The following is an 18791-nucleotide window of genomic DNA, read 5'->3' as shown; positions in this document are numbered from 1 at the left end:
TTTTTGTTTAATCCTAAAAACTCACTCTTCATAATCTGAATTCATAGATCTGAAATTCAACACCATGGAGGAAGGTATGTGGAGACAATATCACCTTGGTTGCAGCACCAAATTCCTGGGAAGACTGTTTAATAATATATGCAAAACTCTCAACTCAATCCACTCCACTTCCCAAAAAGAATTATTCTCTGGGTGAGATTATGACTTACTCTCATGGACACTATAAAATACAGAGCATATGCAACAAATATGTCTTTACTTACAATGATCAGCCAATTTCAAATTAATAACTACTTACTTCAACACTTCATATCCGCTTCTACAGTACTGATTCTTGACAAATAATTTCTTAATTATTGTTTCTTTTAAACAGTCAAGGTTTGCTTACTTTCCATCAACTGGTTGTTTTCATTTTATACATACCATCTGAATAGACAGCCTTGCTTGCCTGGTTGCTTAATGTTGTACATACTCTATGGCCTTTTAAACTACATTAACCTTCCTCTTCTGAGTAAATAATATTGACTGCGTGTTAGTAGTAAGGTTGTCCAGCAATTGAAGATAGAGAATGAAGGATTTACTTGCAAAAAAATAAAAAAGTTAGATCCTTCATATTTCCTTCACTTTTAAGGATAAATGGGTGCACTGTTCATTCAACTTTGTCACAGCTTTTGCAACTACGTAATTGATTGAAATGGTTAGACAAAATACATAAATTTCAAGAATAAATTTAATTCACAAAATAAGATATTCTCTTATAAACAATATTATTACAGAATATAATTCCAAAGGACTAAAGCTTTAATTACAATATCAAGCATAGGCACTTCAAATTCTTTGTACACCGGAGTAAGGCACATGGATTTATTCTATCACAACAGCCACTTATCTGGAAATATATACTTTATGCAGGTTTTTTCCCGGTGCTGGGCCTGGCAGTCGGAGGAAGCTAAATTGTAAGCAAAGACGTTGCAGATATGCAATACTTTGTCGATGAACTGTAAAAAAAAAAGCAAAAAATACTCTGTTTCAATTCTAGGAAAAACTATATAATAATAATGTCTGGCAAAAATTTAAACCTGTTCTTGTGAATTGTTTAGAAAGCTTTATATCCACTCAGTTTTAACAGTTATAACTACTATCAAGAAATATCAAACCTTTAAAGATAAAACTTCCACCACTAGTTCCCTAAAGAAAACTTACAATATAAGAAAATCTTCTGTGAGGTTCTAAACAAAATATAAAAAACAGATGTTTCTGTATATTACACTTGTCAATTTTTTATCACAGTAACTGCATATCATACAAAACTTAGAACAATTTTAGTGATATAAAATGTACACACATTACAATAATTCATTGTTCCTTGCCTTAATGCCTCATGGGAACACGCAACCTAATGCAGATTGCATACATTTTTACTTGTTGCTCCAAGTCACTTTACTTTCTCCTTTACACACCAAATACTATTAACAATCTATTTCTTTACAGCTCCTTAACATAGGCATAATAGAGCCTTTTAATCTCAGTGGGAATAAAGCTAAGCTTGTTCTGCACACTATTTAGTAATACTGTATCCCAATTGTTTTAACTCATTGTAATGACAAAAATGTAGTGATATCATAATGACATGTTTGTTCCATTTATTTGTACAGTATAATCATATGGTTCAGGCAATACCATGATACAGTTATATGCCACATTTATATCAAGCATCTATAATATTCTTCCATGCAAGACTTAAAACAACTAGCACGGATTACTGTGCATAGCTATCAGCAACAACAAACCACTATATAACTGATTAACAAGGAGCTGAAGGCCAATTTAACTGGATCATAATAATAAGGATGAATAAACCCCAAAACCAAACCAAGTTTACCTTGAGAGCTACAAGAATCTCCACGCAGTATACAGTACATAATAGTGAAAAATTTAAGAAGAGACTGGCCATTGTTTTGAGTCAGTATGCTGATGCTACTTGTATCATATCCAGTATCAAAGATTCATCTTATATTCTCTTGCTGGAATGTATTTTGTGTAGTAAATTATCATTGTTATAATTTTCCATTAAAATTTGAATAAAAATTTAGAAACGTGGCTAGTGTTTTGAAAAATGCTGCCAATTTTCCTGTCCACTGAAGACAAGGACATTTATGGACCACATAATCTGCTTAACCTGTGAAGAAATTGAGGATTATTTTCTTCAGATAACTTTTTAAAGTGCCACCACTTGATCCACCTATGACACATTTAGACCACTTCGATAAATGTTCTTTATGAAATGCTAGTGAATTTCTGCATTAGAGAAAATCCCTACATAGTTTTGAAAAAACTGCATTTAACCATAGCACAGGAACAATAACAATAAAATGCAAATACATGATGTAAAAAAAAGACATTTGTATGGAAAATGAAAATACATGTAAATGCTTTAAAAATAAAAGGCACATTTATTTGAAATATGGTGGGTCTAATAATTTTTCCATTTTTCATGGTATGTTCCCATATTTTTTTTAAAGGAAAAATAAATTTTAATTGAATCTTCTCTTAACCCTCACAGTCCGGACTAAGAAGAAGAGAAGAGAAGAAGAAGAAGAAGGAAGAAGAAAGAAGAAGAAGAAGAAGAAAACAACTCATCAATATACTATGCTCATGGTATAAGAAAAAGAATTCTTCAAAAATTCTGTATCTTCCACAGGAAGTAAATATTTCCCACCCCTTACGGGCCCTCTTTTTTCCATATGATAGTAGTAAAAATATGCTAATTTTATGAAGCTATGTATACGTGTTCTTTATAACATTTTTAATTTGTCAAATTAAAATTGCAGCTCATGCAAAATCATAACAGATAAGAATTAAACTCAGGAACAAATTCTGAGAATATTTATTGTTAAATATTTATGACGCATCCTTGGATAGGAAGTTGTGACATTCCCCTCTACCACCCAGCTCATTCTAACTCTTATATGGGAATCTGAAGAGTTGCCCAATATTGATAAATGGAACTAGGAACATTTTTTCATACAAAGCTATAAGTGAACATACGTATATGTATGTTACCCGTCCACAAGGAGTTAATAAGGGTAGAATTTACAAGATGAAGAAATGGCAACAACATACTGACCCAAGAAAAACAGACAGGGTCTCTTCCCAAATTTGTGGGACTATAGCACAGACTTCACAGTGGCTGATAACAAAAGAACACAGATTATGTATACTAGTTACGTACTGAGCAGTTTCTACAGAACAACAATCTATTGCACTCCAATATTTCAGTTTCTGCTGAACAGCAATTTAAAACATTCCAATATTTGACTCATTCTTGCATTACTGATGTCAATTACTCTTGCATGGCATGTTTATTTTATAAGTTGTACATATATACAATAGTATTTGGTATGCTAGGAGTTTTTTTGTTTCCTAATTACGATTGCTTATTTTACAGCCTTAAGAGTTTTGTATTTTTGTTCACTCTTTATAACAAATTAGTTCCAATTACAGTATAACCTCATAATTCTAGCACACTATTACAGCCTTATGAACTAGTTAACTAAGAAAAAAGACCATCCGTAAATCTTACCTTGCAATGTTAAAGACGCTAACTTATTATTCCATTTTTTTTTCTTCAGCCTGCTTTTTTCTGGCACTCTTGGCTCAAAACTTGTGGCCCCTGACAGTGTTTCTGGAAGTACTGGCTCTGAAAATTTTCAAGAGTCCTATGTATTATGTACAATATTGTACAATACCATATTGTTACTAACTACACACACTCTCCCTCTCTCTCAAATTCCTCATACAGTCGACCCCTGGCTTATTTGCAGTACAACATTTGCAGCTTCAGTTATTTGCAGATTTTTTCTGTGGAACATATGACCACATTATTTGCAGAAAATTTACCTGTTTGCAGACTTTTTTTTTCATGGAACAGTTGGAACAGTTTTTTTTACTGTATTTTTGTGACTAGATGTTTTAGGATGTTGCTTAAGGTTTATTTGGTATCTGAACTATTATTAAAATGCAATTATCAGTCTTTTGCAGAGGGGATTCAGTATTTATAATCAACATTGAAATTCATCTGATAGGTTCATCTAGGATGAACTGAGAGAATTCGCATACAAAAAGTCAACTTCTATGATAAACTATTGCTGTCACCTCTTGGTATATTACATGCATTGTAAAATTAAACAGACTAAAAAATTTTACTTACTCTTTATGTGCAACCTCCAAAGCTTTGGCAGTCCTTTCTTCCAGAAGTTTTCTTCTTTCCTCCTTATCTAAATGTTTCTCTTGCCCCTTAAACGTGAGCAATCTTAATGTATTTTTCTTTTTTCATGACTAGAGTTCCAACTTTCTGAAGTTTTACTTTCATTATCAGCTTTAAAATTTCTCTCCAGGGTTTATGCAGCTTGAGATGTATGTGGCAACTATCCCACCCACTATCTCTAAAAGAGGTCTCAATCACATGAAGTTTGCGAAGTGGGATTTTCACTCTCTCTGATTCTCTTTGTGACCTTCTGCTTTGTTTCCCTCTGAGACTGTACTGTAATTTTCATCTTCCAAATTTTCCTTGACCTTTGAAGAAATTCCTACATTAGCAGTAACCAAAAGCTAGCAACATTTATAGGATACTGAAGAGCTTTGACTCATTCTGACCACTGTAGGCCCCCCCCTTAAACTTCCTTATTTACTAACGGATCCTCATTGTCTTCATCAGAATGGTTACTTTTGCCTGTCAAATATATGAAGCAATAAGTCAATTAACCGGTTATTTTACAACATTATATATAATCTTATAAACCTAACAAAAGTGTTAGATAATTGTTGGACAAAGGTATAAAGGATAACTAAAACTTAATATAACGATTTAATTATACAGGTTTCTCAATAGAACAAATCCATAGATTTTGGTAAAATGAACACCTTCAAATTTTTTAAAGCAAAATGCTCTTCTCTGTGATTGTTAAATAATTTCTAAGAACAGAAAAGATAACCACTATATATTAAGTTTTAACCTTTACCAGAGATCCTAATTCCTCATCTACATTAGACTGTAAGCTCAAATACCTTAGAACGTAATGATTTAATTGAAATATTGAACATAATTTTTTATGTTACAAAGACATATCAAAGGGGTTGTGAAGCCAAAAATCATGTCTTGCATACTAGGAAATGCCAAATAAAGAAAACTATTTTCTTATTTTGAGCAACTGCAGCAATTTGGAGTAAAAACCTGGGGTAATTGTTGTAATAATGGAATAAATGGGTGAAAAATGTGGGAAAATACCATGGAGTGTAGATATTATAAGGAATTTTTGGGGTGATGACTTTTGGTGATGATTTTTGGTGATTTGGTGATTCCTGGTAGCGTTAATTTTTGGGGGATGATTTTTGGTGGTTATTTTGGTGTTGATTTCTGGTGGTATGGAGGAGTTATGGGAGTTCCATTTGACAATGTCCTTGAGAAGAGAGAGAGAGAGAGAGAGAGAGAGAGAGAGAGAGAGAGAGAGAGAGAGAGAGAGAGTTGGTGATGGATGGTTAACAAATGAGGTGGCTGTTGGCGAGTTCTAGGTTGTCTGCTGGTGCTGTTGGAGTTAAGAGTTCTGTGTTTTGGAGTCAGTCTTTAGGCAGAGCCTGTGATGATCAGTAGTGTCGGCAGCAGTCTATGAAGAGTGTTGAAGTCAGTTAAGTTGTGTGTTATTGGTTTGTCCTGGGTGTATTCCATAGTGTAAAGAGGAAAGTGTGGCTGAGGTGAGGTGAGTTTGGCAGCCAGATTAGTTAAGTTTATGTGGGGGGATTTTGACCGCTTGTTTCTGAGCTTGTGATCCTGCCACAGTGGATAAGACTTTTGTGGTGTTCTGTGGTTTTATGAGCCAATGGGGTGGTGAATGTGGTTCTTTGTAGTATTATGGCTCTTGGGGGGTGGTACTGGTGCATTGTTGTTTTATGGTTTCCTTGATAAGGTGGTGTATTCTATGAGGTTATATTCACCAGTGGTAATATGGTGATATATTATGGTATATATGTGGTTGATAATTCGTGGATTGTGGTTTTCTGAGGTTTATATCCCGAAGAGGTGTTATATACACGTGGAGGTATCACAAATGGTTTACTTTGGAAGTATATTTGGCGGTGTTTAAATGGTTTAGGATTTAGCCTGTGGTGGTGTACTTTATATAGATGGTTATATAAGGGGGTTGGACAATTTTTGGGTACCCGTGCAGTAACAGAGAGGATTCTTTTTAAGGACATTTTTTGAGGATTTTGAGGATTAATGTGGTTATGTGGTATCTGTATGGATCTATTGAGGATTCCCCAGTGAGGATTAATGAGGATTTGGGGCTAATTTAAGGTTAATGGTGATTTCAGGGTTTACAAAGCTAACTAGACAGGGCAATGTTGTTGATTGGGGATGTGTTGAATAAACAAGTTGTTTGGTGCTGACAATTTTGTGGTGTAGAGGGGGTGGAATTATTAGGGCTTGTGCCTTGTATGATAAGGCGCCCTATGAGGTAATGTTAGACTAGCGATAATCTTACGCTAAGTCGGTTGGTATTGCACTTCCATCTTCAATGGAGTGTCTGGGGGTTTGTAGATCATTTACCGTAAGTCGGTATTATTCTTGTTTGGTTAATTACGACGATGTGTTTGAAACTCATGGTGAGGAGGTTCTTGTAGAAACACGAAATATAAAACTATATGTATTCTTCTGAAGTTTTACATGCTGAAGATCAGATATGATTGTACAAGTCTTCTAATAACGATAGCTTGATCGCTTCTGCCAATGATGATGGCTAATCCTATTCCTCTACATGATAAAGCTTAGGTAAAGAGGTACAGGTCTTCTAATGACGATAGCTAACTCTGTTCTGCCCGTCTACCATCTCTGTTACAAGTTATGAAGGAACAGACAGTAGTTCGAACATATGAACATACATACAAATGACATAGTTTCATACGAACACACAATCAAAATGAGACACGCTACAGATCACGTAGGCGGTAGTTGTCTCAAGCAGGGAGCTTGGACTAATGTTTATAAACAATTGAATGACTACAGGTGACGGCATGTTATCTTAGCCTACTTTTATTGTATACGTCATCTTTAGCGTCTCTAGTCTGATCACATTCCTGCAAGCAATCTGGTTGACCTCTTTAGTTTTAGACTTTTATATATATCGGACTAACATTCCATATTTTATTATGTAAACACTTACATCAGCTCGGTCAGCTACCAAAACCAACTACTGAATATTACTCAAACTTGACTGCATTTGACTTATAGGAGTGGTGATACAGACACTATGTGAAAATAATATATATATAAGTAAAAATAAAATTCATGGTGTACATGAAATGATTCAAGTAATAAGATATAAAACAATGATATTGGTAAATAATAGTGATCACGTGAGATATAATGATACAGTTTTTGCAACTTCAGCTCTTTTAAGATACTTATGCTACAGAAAAATACTAAATGGTACCTCTGAATAATTGCATAGAATGAAGATTAACATGATAAAAATCATATTTTAACTGATAAAAAATTGCATATATGAATTGATAAAATTATTAATGTTTATGCTGATTGATTCGTTGATTTTTATGCTAAATGTTATATATCTGATTCATTAATTCATATACTAGCTCATAAATAACTGCAGATATGGTAAGATAAAAGGTAACAGATTGATTATAGGCTACCTGATTTGTTTATACATATGTATATGGATTTCATATAATTATGATTAATTAATATGTGCACTTTAAATAGATTCCTATTGCGTACACGCAAAGATATATTTAGATTCTGTTATTTATGATCATTTATATAAGAGATTCCTATTGCGTACACGACAAAGATATATTTCGACTCTGTTATTTATGATCAATTATATATAGGATACATTGATACTTATATATATAGGATACATGACCGAGGTTATACTACTTCACTTTTAACTAGCGTTCGAACAACTTTTCGTCCATTACACAGTTCCAGACAACCACCTATAGCCCAATGAAACGGCCTATTTCACAGGGTTAAAACAAGGGGAAAATTTGCCTGGGCGGGTCCAACGTTCTATTTTGCGCTTCATACTTATTCTCTGCATCCTAAAGCTACACGATTACGTTCGCGATGAATAAAAAAAACATCCCCAGCACGAGTCCTTCGCCAGCAAAGTAGAGTTGAATATCCTACGGGTCGTAATTGTCGGAAGTATGTCCCTTTCGTAGTCGATTCCGACAGCCGCGGAGCATTCCGCATTAAAAACGAGATTAACGACGAGATACGGTGTCGGTCGAGATAACGACGAGATATACGGTGTCGGTCGAGATTAACGACGAGATACGGTGTCGGTCGAAGAAGTCCATGAAATTCCATTCCCATTGTAGGCGGTTGTTACTTGACTGTAGTCATCCGCAGCGACGAACGATTTTTTGAAGTTGCTATGTGAAACTCTCGTACTGCAGGATACTGTAACCAGGTTCCATTAATCAGCCTGCAAGTGAAATTATACTTGTCACAAGGGCAAAGTAAATTCAGACAACATCCAAATACGGGAGGGGAGAGAGCCATTTAGGACCCAGACTTAACCCACAGATTCGCTGATATTTTGGAATTCAAAAGAGTCCGCTGTACAAACTTTTTTATCCATGGCATTAACAATGAGTGAACCTATCCAGGTCTATGATGACTTGTAAAAATATCCATAATTATAAAAAATAAATAGATATCATAGACATCATTACGAATCTCAAAGAAAATTCGATATTACTGGTATAAGTACTAGACAAAGAAGTGGAAAACGGAGCTATTTGTAAGATTGCCAGGCAACATAAGAGTCAAAAGAGAAGATTAATCATGATTCTGTATTTCTCTATGCTAACTGAAATTAAGTTGTGATAAAATCTGATCCTATGTTGCCCTAACAAAAGTTTCATATTCAAGTTTCCCGCGCGCATCCTCTGAGGTTAATTTTAAAAAACATTATTAATAGGTAGGAGATGCAACGAAAAAAACCCACTATGTAACTAATTTCTATATAAACTTTGGGTTTTTGGTTTTTCAAGAAAATGGCGACATTTTTCCCATGACTTGATAACTTCTAAATGTCTATGAGGTTCAGAAAAAAAAATTAATTCATTTTGATGTTATAGAAATTCTATTTCCTTATTTTGTTTATTAATTTTAAAATGATTGCAAGTTGCATTGCGCATACCGATAGACACCTGTACCTAACGTCTGCCTTGCCCATGAGAAGTTCGGGCTAAGCATCCTTTCTCCAGTCAATCTGCTTTTGCAAGCAGAGACGACACAAGATGAAGCCTGTGTAAGCAGATTATTGAGGTTAAAAGGAACAAATGCTGATATGGCAATGATGACGTCGTCACTTGGCAGGAGATTGCTCTCAGCCAGCTAAGAGTTACGTTTACTTGCTGTAACAAAATACGAACTTTAGGATAATTTTTTTGTTTTTTAATACTCGACCCACATGAGAAGAATGTCTGAAAAAAAACAGTACCAAAATTGAACAATATATTAGTTTTCATGTTGGAAATCTGCATAATTGTAATTATGTTAAATTAAATATATTCCTTATTCAAACTATATGAAAAAGGTTTCCATACAAATTCTATATATATTATTAGCCCTGTATAAGATTCATATAGGATTATTTCATAGATAACATTTTCACTTCTAGACTTCCTGACTTTAAAATCTCTTTATTTTATTTATTTATTTTATTTATTATTATTTTATTTATTTATTATTTATTTAATTTTTTTTTTTTTTTTTCATTGACTACGAATATAAATCACCGGGACAGACAATATGTCAGTAGATTTTGGATATGTGTTTGAACTGTTAGCTTATTTGTCATTACTAAAGCGTCAAGTTAGAGTTCAAATCTTACGCATATATATTTGGATATTTAATTATCTATGGTTACGTTTTGCTTATTGATTTTATCCTGATTCCTTTTTTATATAATTTGTAACCCTTCCGCTTCTTACGGAGTGTATTATATTGACTCCCACTTGTATCCATATTATTTTTATTTTTTTATATTTATTTTATTTATATATATTTTTTTTATATGTATTTGATAAATTAATGGTTGGCTTGAATATGTGGAAAAGTGTTCTAGCGGCGTACCGTATAAGGCTACTTGCAGCATCAATTCTATAGATACAAGATATAAATGATAAAGGTATTTAAAACCGCGAGAACCGCTATAATCCAGTTCGGATCCAATATCACGAGTTGTAACTCGTAAGACATTGACACTTCCTATTTAATTATCCGTTATTCTACCAAACGATTGACTCTGGGTGATAAAATATATTATTGTTTCTTAATGGAAAGGAATTCACACAACGTGTTAAGGAGATTATTATTGATTTACACCACCCGAGTCAGATTATCATGTGTTGAATTCCATATTTACTGATTTTAGCACTCATCAATATTCGTAACGCACTCAATTGCGGTGTTTGTTTTTCAGTGCTATTAATTCTATATCAACGTGTCCAAGGAACTATTAACACTAAGAAGTGTTTATTCCCTCTGTCAGACTCGTAATTCTGTTAATAATTACTACGTATATTCTTTCAAGGATTGATTTGGCACAGGATAGGCCCTTAAACTGACAGGTGTCTTAGTGTATCCCTTGTTTTCATGACACGTGTTACAATTAGTTATGTGCTTTTTATATCTGTAAGCATTGTAGGCCAGTAAAACAGTGATTTGGCTTTCTGTGACATAGTAGGGAACCCTGGATGACGGAATGCAACCAGTTTATGATGATTGGTATGAAAGAGATTATTACTACTACCTGGTCGTTAGTCATCTGCTGTGTTCTTCGGGTTTCCTCGTCACAGACCTACATATAACATTACATTTGATTACATTATTCTGATACACATACTATAAATATACTTTTGCTTTAGGGTTTCTGCTCGAAGTGTTTATTGTTTTTTGCCTAGCCACTGACCCTGTTTCCGTTTCGAAGTGTTTATTGTTTGGTGTTTTATTACTGCTGACTCTGTTTTTGTTCAGTTTGTAACAGTTCTGCGCTCCGACCCAGATATTCAATGCTCGCGATCTCTTGGTGGGTTAAGGAATTTTCTTGTTAGATACGGTTTTAACAATAGGCACGGATGTTTCTATATCTTTTAGTCCAATTAATGGTTCTTTGCTGTATGGTGCGGGATAGCGGGATAATGCGTCAGCTATGATAATTGCTTTCCCAGGTAGATATCTAAACTTGGCTACCAAAGACCTGAATGATCATTTGTCACCGAGTTCCTTTTGGACTGTGATTAAAGCCTTTGAAAAACTCGGTAAAGACTCATGTTCAGTAAGGACTTTATCAGGATGGCCATAGATTATGAACTTAAAATGTACTAGTGAGTTAAAGATACCTAGCCCTTCCCTGCCTATTACTGCAATATTTACTTTCAGAGGGCTTTAGTTTATGTGAATAAAAAGCTATAGGGAAGAACTGTTATCATATTACTGAAGTAATACCCTCTTACCCCTTGGTCTGAGGCGGGTCTGTTTGCAATAAAAAAAAATTCCTTATTTAAATCAGGGATTTTAAGTTAGGTAAGCTGCATTATTCCGCTTTTAATTTTATATCGAACGCCTGTTGATGCTTTTTAGACCATAATAAATCTACGCTCTTCTTCGTAAGATCTGTTAAAGGAGCTGTCATGATTGAGAGTTACATATTTACATACGATTGTAATACCCACTACAGCGCCAAAGTGCTGTATCCCCCTTTTACAGTTAATAGGTACCGGAAAGTTATGAATAGCCGCCACCTTTACATGGACTACTTTAAGACCTTGACTAGACACATAAAACCTAGATAAACATGTTTCGGTTTTTAAAAACTCACATTTAGATATTTTACTCTGAGATTATTTGTCTTTGTCTCTGTAGCACTAGCTCTAGTTTATGTGAATGTACTTCTAAGGTATTAGAAAAGATTACAAGATCATCCATATAGGCATGTAGGGTATCCCCTAAAAGTCTCCAACACTATATTGTAATTGGGGCGCAACGTAAGCCGGAGGCATACGTAAAATTGATAATGTCCCTGAGTGTGCTGAAAAACGGTGTATGAGGTACAATCACTTAGGTAATGGTATCTGGTAAAAGCATTTAAGTAAGTCCAAGTTGGTGAAAAAAAATTTATTCTAACCTAACAGAGATAAGATGTCGTCGGTACATCGCACTGGAAACTATCGGGAGTCCATTTCCTTGTTTAAGCGGACAGAATCTCGCAGATACGCCAAGTCCGATCTTTTATGCATGACGTTGTTTGAGGGGAAAAAATTATATGGGCTTATGTGATTTCCTAATGACTCCTATTACTAACATTTGTCAACTTCGTCATTTATCTCTATTTTGAAATTTCATTGAGAGTCTACACGAAGGTACGTATATAGCTTTATGTTTGTCCTTAGACCGTATTTTGTGTAAATTACATCCGTTTTTTCCAGAGATCACTCGCTAGTGGAGAAACTTCCTGGTATTCAGATAAAAGATAAAAAAAAAATTTCTGCTGAATCACCTCTGCTTGAATGACTTTACGGATATTAACTTTAGATAGATTAACAGAGAGGATTCATCCACGACTGGTTGGGCGTGATTAAAAATTAGCAACAATAATAAATGCGTATTTATAACTTCCGTATCCACGATATGTATACTTTTAGGGCTGTCGGCGGAAAGTCGCGGAAATCGTTATATTTCAGAGTGTCGGGAAGGATTAAAATTTCATTTCCCAGCAAAGTCTTCTTACACGCACTAAGACATTCGAGGGTGCATGCTTCTCGAGATTTTGCGTGCAAAGTGCGACTGCGGTTGTGGGAAAATTCGTTGGGTCATTTGAACAATGTTTGATTATGAGACAAAATGTATAGTTCCTTATATAAGTTATTATTTGATTAACTGTCTCTTTTTGTTCAAACGGATTCAATATGTTTGAAGGTTTATAGGATTTTCCTTTGATAAACACGCCTTATTTGCAGGATGTAAGATAATATTGTTGTGTATCCCTAGATGGATATCTTACAATTACACTAGATACAGATCAATGTTTTTATAACTATAGAGGTATCTGTAAGCTCGCTTATCCGGACTTCTCAGTAGGGAAGTTCCAACAAACAGACGGTGAGTCCGTAAATACAGGAATATTACGTGTACTAAAGGAATAAACAAGATATTCTAATTTTTACGGCGCGTACAGTCGGGCTTTATCCACCACTACTTATAATAACTTACGTATTAGAAAAAAAACGAAAACCTGCTCTGATTAACTTTATACGGTCGTGTGTTCCATAGGAAAAATCCTTTTTAATTCAAAAAAGGTATTTGGGATGTATGATCCAACATCGCTTTTTCCCCACTCTGCTAGAGTCGCTTATTGTGTGGAATTTGCTATGCTTTGACACTTCGGCAGTTTTTGACTGACCTTGACCGCTTGAACTAGGTGACACAGTCACCGAGTGCTTGTTGATTCTGAACGGGCTACTGTTCTATTCTTTTTGTAATAATTAGGACCTTCTCTTATTACCATCGGCAACGTATTGTGTGTTGTTTTTAGCATTATGTTGCTGGTTACGTATAAAGCAATGAATGACGAAATAAACTATTAGGAACTGAGCGATTTACTAATAAGACAAGTTATCTCTACTGTATTCAATATTAACTGTTTGTACTTCATTCTTTGCTAAAATTTGAAATAGTGAGGGATCCTGGTCAGCGCATTTAGCCTGATGAAAGTTTTTTACAGACATGTTATTCCTTGCAATCCAGCCATATTTTTAAAGTTGAGTTGAGTCTTGAGGTTCGATATTTTATATAACTCAAAAAACTCAAGGCTAAAACTGCGATCGGGACTTTGCAAAGGAAAGGCAAGCATTTATTGTCATGACCCGAAATAGTGTTACCTCAATTTATATAGATTTGTACGGGTGTTCCACTTGTTTTTTGTGTGTTCTAATCACTACGGTGCTTAACGACCCTATCCATAGCATCTGTATAAATACAGACGTCCCACTGCGTAAACGCATATTCACTGTTTAATATGATTTGTTACGTAAGGGATTAATAATCACCCAAAATGATAAAATTAACATAGTATATGATTATGATATTTCAGTAGAACTTCTGGAAACAGACACTCAAAGATAAAAAAACTCGCAGTAGCGAAATCTCAATGATGTAGATAATTTCTGTAAAAAAAGTAAGATTAAGAATGTCTCGTAACTTCAGCCACAGGAATAACGAAATTCGACCTGCAAAGGAAACACTCAAAGTTACTCCAAATGAATAAAAAATTGTACTCAGCTTGCTTTTGTGGGAAGTCACGGTGTTCTGATAACGACACACGGCCTTAGTCCTCCTTCTCTATTTAGCGGATGACCTGGTTTGGCTTCAGTTTCCCCCGTGCGCGTTGTTTCGATGATTCGAGCCCTTGAAAGATCCGATGCTGCAGACGCGTTCGGTTTGTTTCTTGAAGTTATTCACTAACGATGATACTAAGTTGCTTGAAGAATCTGTTGCGTTCGTCGTTGTTGAAAAGTTCTTATTGTTTTCTGAAGTCGCTCACTAAAAGATTGATACTAGGTTGCTTGAAGAATCTGCTGCTTCCGTCGTCGTTGACTTCTTATGATACATGATTTATTATTCTGGTTTTTTTTTTTCTTCGTAGGACGTTGTAGAGTTCTTCTGGTACGCTGGCCACCAATATTAGGGCTTGTGCCTTGTATGATAAGGCGCCCTATGAGGTAATGTTAGACTAGCGATAATCTTACGCTAAGTCGGTTGGTATTGCACTTCCATCTTCAATGGAGTGTCTGGGGGTTTGTAGATCATTTACGAAAGTCGGTATTATCTTGTTGGTTAATTACGACGATGTGTTAAACTCATGGTGAGGAGGTTCTTGTAGAAAACACGAAATATAAAACTATATGTATTCTTCTGAAGTTTTACATGCTGAAGATCAGATATGATTGTACAAGTCTTCTAATAACGATAGCTTGATCGCTTCTGCCAATGATGATGGCTAATCCTATTCCTCTACATGATAAAGCTTAGGTAAAGAGGTACAGGTCTTCTAATGACGATAGCTAACTCTGTTCTGCCGTCTACCATCTCTGTTACAAGTTATGAAGGAACAGACAGTAGTTCGAACATATGAACATACATACAAATGCCACTAGTTTCATACGAACACACAATCAAAATGAGACACGCTACAGATCACGTAGGCGGTAGTTGTCTCAAGCAGGGAGCTTGGACTAATGTTTATAAACAATTGAATGACTACAGGTGACGGCATGTTATCTTAGCCTACTTTTATTGTATACGTCATCTTTAGCGTCTCTAGTCTGATCACATTCCTGCAAGCAATCTGGTTGACCTCTTTTAGTTTTAGACTTTTATATATATGGACTAACATTCCATATTTTTATTATGTAAACACTTACAGAATTTATCTTGAGATATGTAAGATAGAAATAAGAGTCAACATTATATTTACGGGGTTTTTGTAGTATAAACATTATGGGATTTTGTTGATGTACTTGTCAGATAAGGGATTAATTGTGAGTGGTCAGTTAGTGATTAAAGTTCTCCTAGAGTAAGTTTTTAAAAAGGGTCAGTGGATAACGACCCTATTTATTTTAGTGAGGAATTTCAGTCTTTAATAATTGACTATGCGGTTGGGCATGTTAGTTCATGACAGATCGTGTTGAAGTAGGAACTTATTTCTAGTAATACAGTGGAACTCCATATTCACGTTCTTCGAATTCCAGACTCACGCATTCGTGGATTTCTCTCTGGAACATTTCCCCTTTGTTATTTGTGGAAAATTCGCCTATTTGCAGTGTTTTTCTATGAGAAATATCCACAAATTCCTGTTCTTTTTATCAATTTCATCATAAAATTTACTTTTTGTGATAAAACTATTAAAAAAACAGGTATAAACATGTTTTTTGTGGTTTTGTCTTGAGCTTTAAAAAAAATAGGAGGTTTTAAGCATTTTTGCATTTTTATAGGGGTTCCAACTAATTGCAAGTTATAACTATTCACGGGGGGGGGGGGGGGGCGGGGGGGGGGGGGGGGGGGGGGCGGGGGGGGGGGGGGGGGGGTCTGTCACATCCCCTGGGAATACAGGGGGACCTATGTACATAAACTTGTAAGGTGGTCAGTTAAGACCTATCAATGACCAAACACGGACACATGATGACTTTAGAGAATTCCCAAGCTCACACCGAGTGGTAACAATGACAACAACTTAGGATCTACTGCACCAGATGTTTGGTCTTCACACAGGCAACAAGGTCATGGATCGCTACAAATACAGGGATGAGATATTGTCGATGGCTCGTGTAGAGTTGTCTCAGGATAATTTCTGGGACAAACCAGGGATCTACAATACTTCTATGAGGCGGGTGCAGGAAGCACTTGCATGGAAGTCACGGAATATTTCAAGTCAACGAGGGTATTAGGCTACACCTACAGTGGTCACAAATCCTCAATGACTCATGCAGTCGTTTCAGATGGTTTATGGTGCTCAGCCAACGGATCTACAATTCATCGACAAAGGGGTTCATGAAACACTTACATGGGGATCATGCGGTGGTTAAATTTCCACCTACGCTCAAGACAATTATGGTTCCACAACTAGAAAATGATGAAGAGGACAAATTTTTCTTCGCAGAACGCTACACAGTTCCAGTGATTGCCGTTATGGTAGCGATAATGATGGTTACAATGCGCATAGCAGGGTCCATAAAATTTGGATGCAGCCAACGAGGAAGGAGGACCCCAGCAGCTGAAGTGGCTCGAAATCATGGGACAAGTTAGAACACATTATAAAACTATTTCCAATAGTCAATGTAGTATGCAAACAGGGGTGCATACAGGGGGGGGGGGGGGGGGGCTGAGCTGTATAAAAGGCACTGGATATATGTATAAAAATAGACATATTAAAGTGGAAACAAGTAAGGTTAATAACCTGAGTGACAAGCAACAATGCGACAATTGTTCAACTTCAAGTGTTTGTGTTGAGACGTGTGCGAAACAGCGAATTCCTTAAATCACTTACACCGGAGGAGACATGCATGCGTACGTTTGTGTGTCTACTATTTGAATGCGTGCATTATTATGTCTGTTAGAAGTCAAGGAACAAGATAAAATCTCTGGTATGGGAATTAATGAGGGGAATTATACGACAGACATTGAGTGTGAAACCAAGCCATAGGAGGTGCTTGGAGATCCACGGAGATAAGGTACAGTGAAAGAGAAACTTTGAAACTTTTTAGGAACTTAGGAACTGTGAATAGGGAAGTGCAGAACAGATTGAAAGACTTATACAGTGGACCCCCGTGTATTCACATTCTCCGGATTTGCGAAGTCACACATTCTCAGATTTCTCTCTTGAACATTTCCCCCCATTATTTGCAGAAAATTTGCATATTTGTGGTATTTTTCTATGAAAAATACCACAAAATTCCTGTTTTTTTAATCAATTTCATCTGAAATGCCATTTTTGTGATAAAACTATTAAAAAAACCAAGTATAAAAATTGGAAGTTTTATGCATTTTTATAAGGGTTCCAACTATTCGTGGGTTCTAACTAGTATTCTGGTACGCATCCCCCGCGAGTACGAGGGGACCACTGTAAAACGTTTTATCCATTGCACTCATGATGTATTTCAGTGTTTGATAATCATGGTTCTTTCATTCAGATGGATTTGATTGTTGCTACCTAATAATGAATTCTCTAGACTTTTATCTGAAGTTTATTGATAAAGACTCAGAGTCGTTTGACAGTGGGGATATGGTTATGCAAGGTAGTAATATTACTTTGAAGATTTTTGGGATTCTTTAATTCACTTTATCCAATATGATTACGTAGAAGAGAAATGGAGTTTTATTATCTTTTTGGGATTTATTTAATTAACTTTAGCATTTCAATTTCATGTTAGTTATTTTGGGAAATAAAGACTACATTTTCATACAGCGAGAGTTTGAATTCGTCTAAGATTCATGATTGACTTTCAGCTAGCAACAGGGAAGCCAGGCGATGGGCATCAACAAAGGTAGGTCTCACTATCAGTTAGAAGTTCTCTCCTTCTACTTAAATGGGGTCATTTGACCCCATAATATATGTAAGAGGACAGAGTCATGCAGTGTTTCCCTCGTATTCACAGGGGATGCGTACCAGACAGGTCCCCTTGGGAATAGCTAAACTCCACAAATACAGTGGTAACTTGACCTACGCTAGCAGAAAATTGAGGTATGAGCTCGAGATACTGCTGCTACGTAGATGGCGTAGTGAGGAAAATTAAGATAAACAGAGAAAAAGTAATTATGCATTTTTTCCATGATTCTTTTAAAAATTTATACATTAGTACTTCACTGTATCCAATAAATTGTACTACATAACATTCTCATATTGTTGTATTATAAAATATAACAATGGTCACTGTTTTGGTTTAGAAATCAGCTGATGGCAAATACGAGGTTGTTTCGCCCCATTAACTAAATTCTGAGCGAATTTTCTTGCTTCTAGTTAGCATAAATGATTATCTAGATACTTGACTTATATGAGACAAGGCATTTTTTTGCTATATGATGTGTTTTTAATTCAAAATATGACTTGAATACGTCTCGTGATTATGAACTAAATTTTTTTTTCATTAACAAATTATGTTGTCGGCATATTTATTGGGTACAAAAATTATGTGATTCTGTTCGT

This window comes from Macrobrachium nipponense, chromosome 3 (assembly GCF_015104395.2).
Source record: "Macrobrachium nipponense isolate FS-2020 chromosome 3, ASM1510439v2, whole genome shotgun sequence".
Lineage (NCBI taxonomy): Eukaryota > Metazoa > Arthropoda > Malacostraca > Decapoda > Palaemonidae > Macrobrachium > Macrobrachium nipponense.
The sequence above is the reverse complement of the archived record's forward strand: the minus strand, read 5'-3'. Positions refer to the sequence as shown.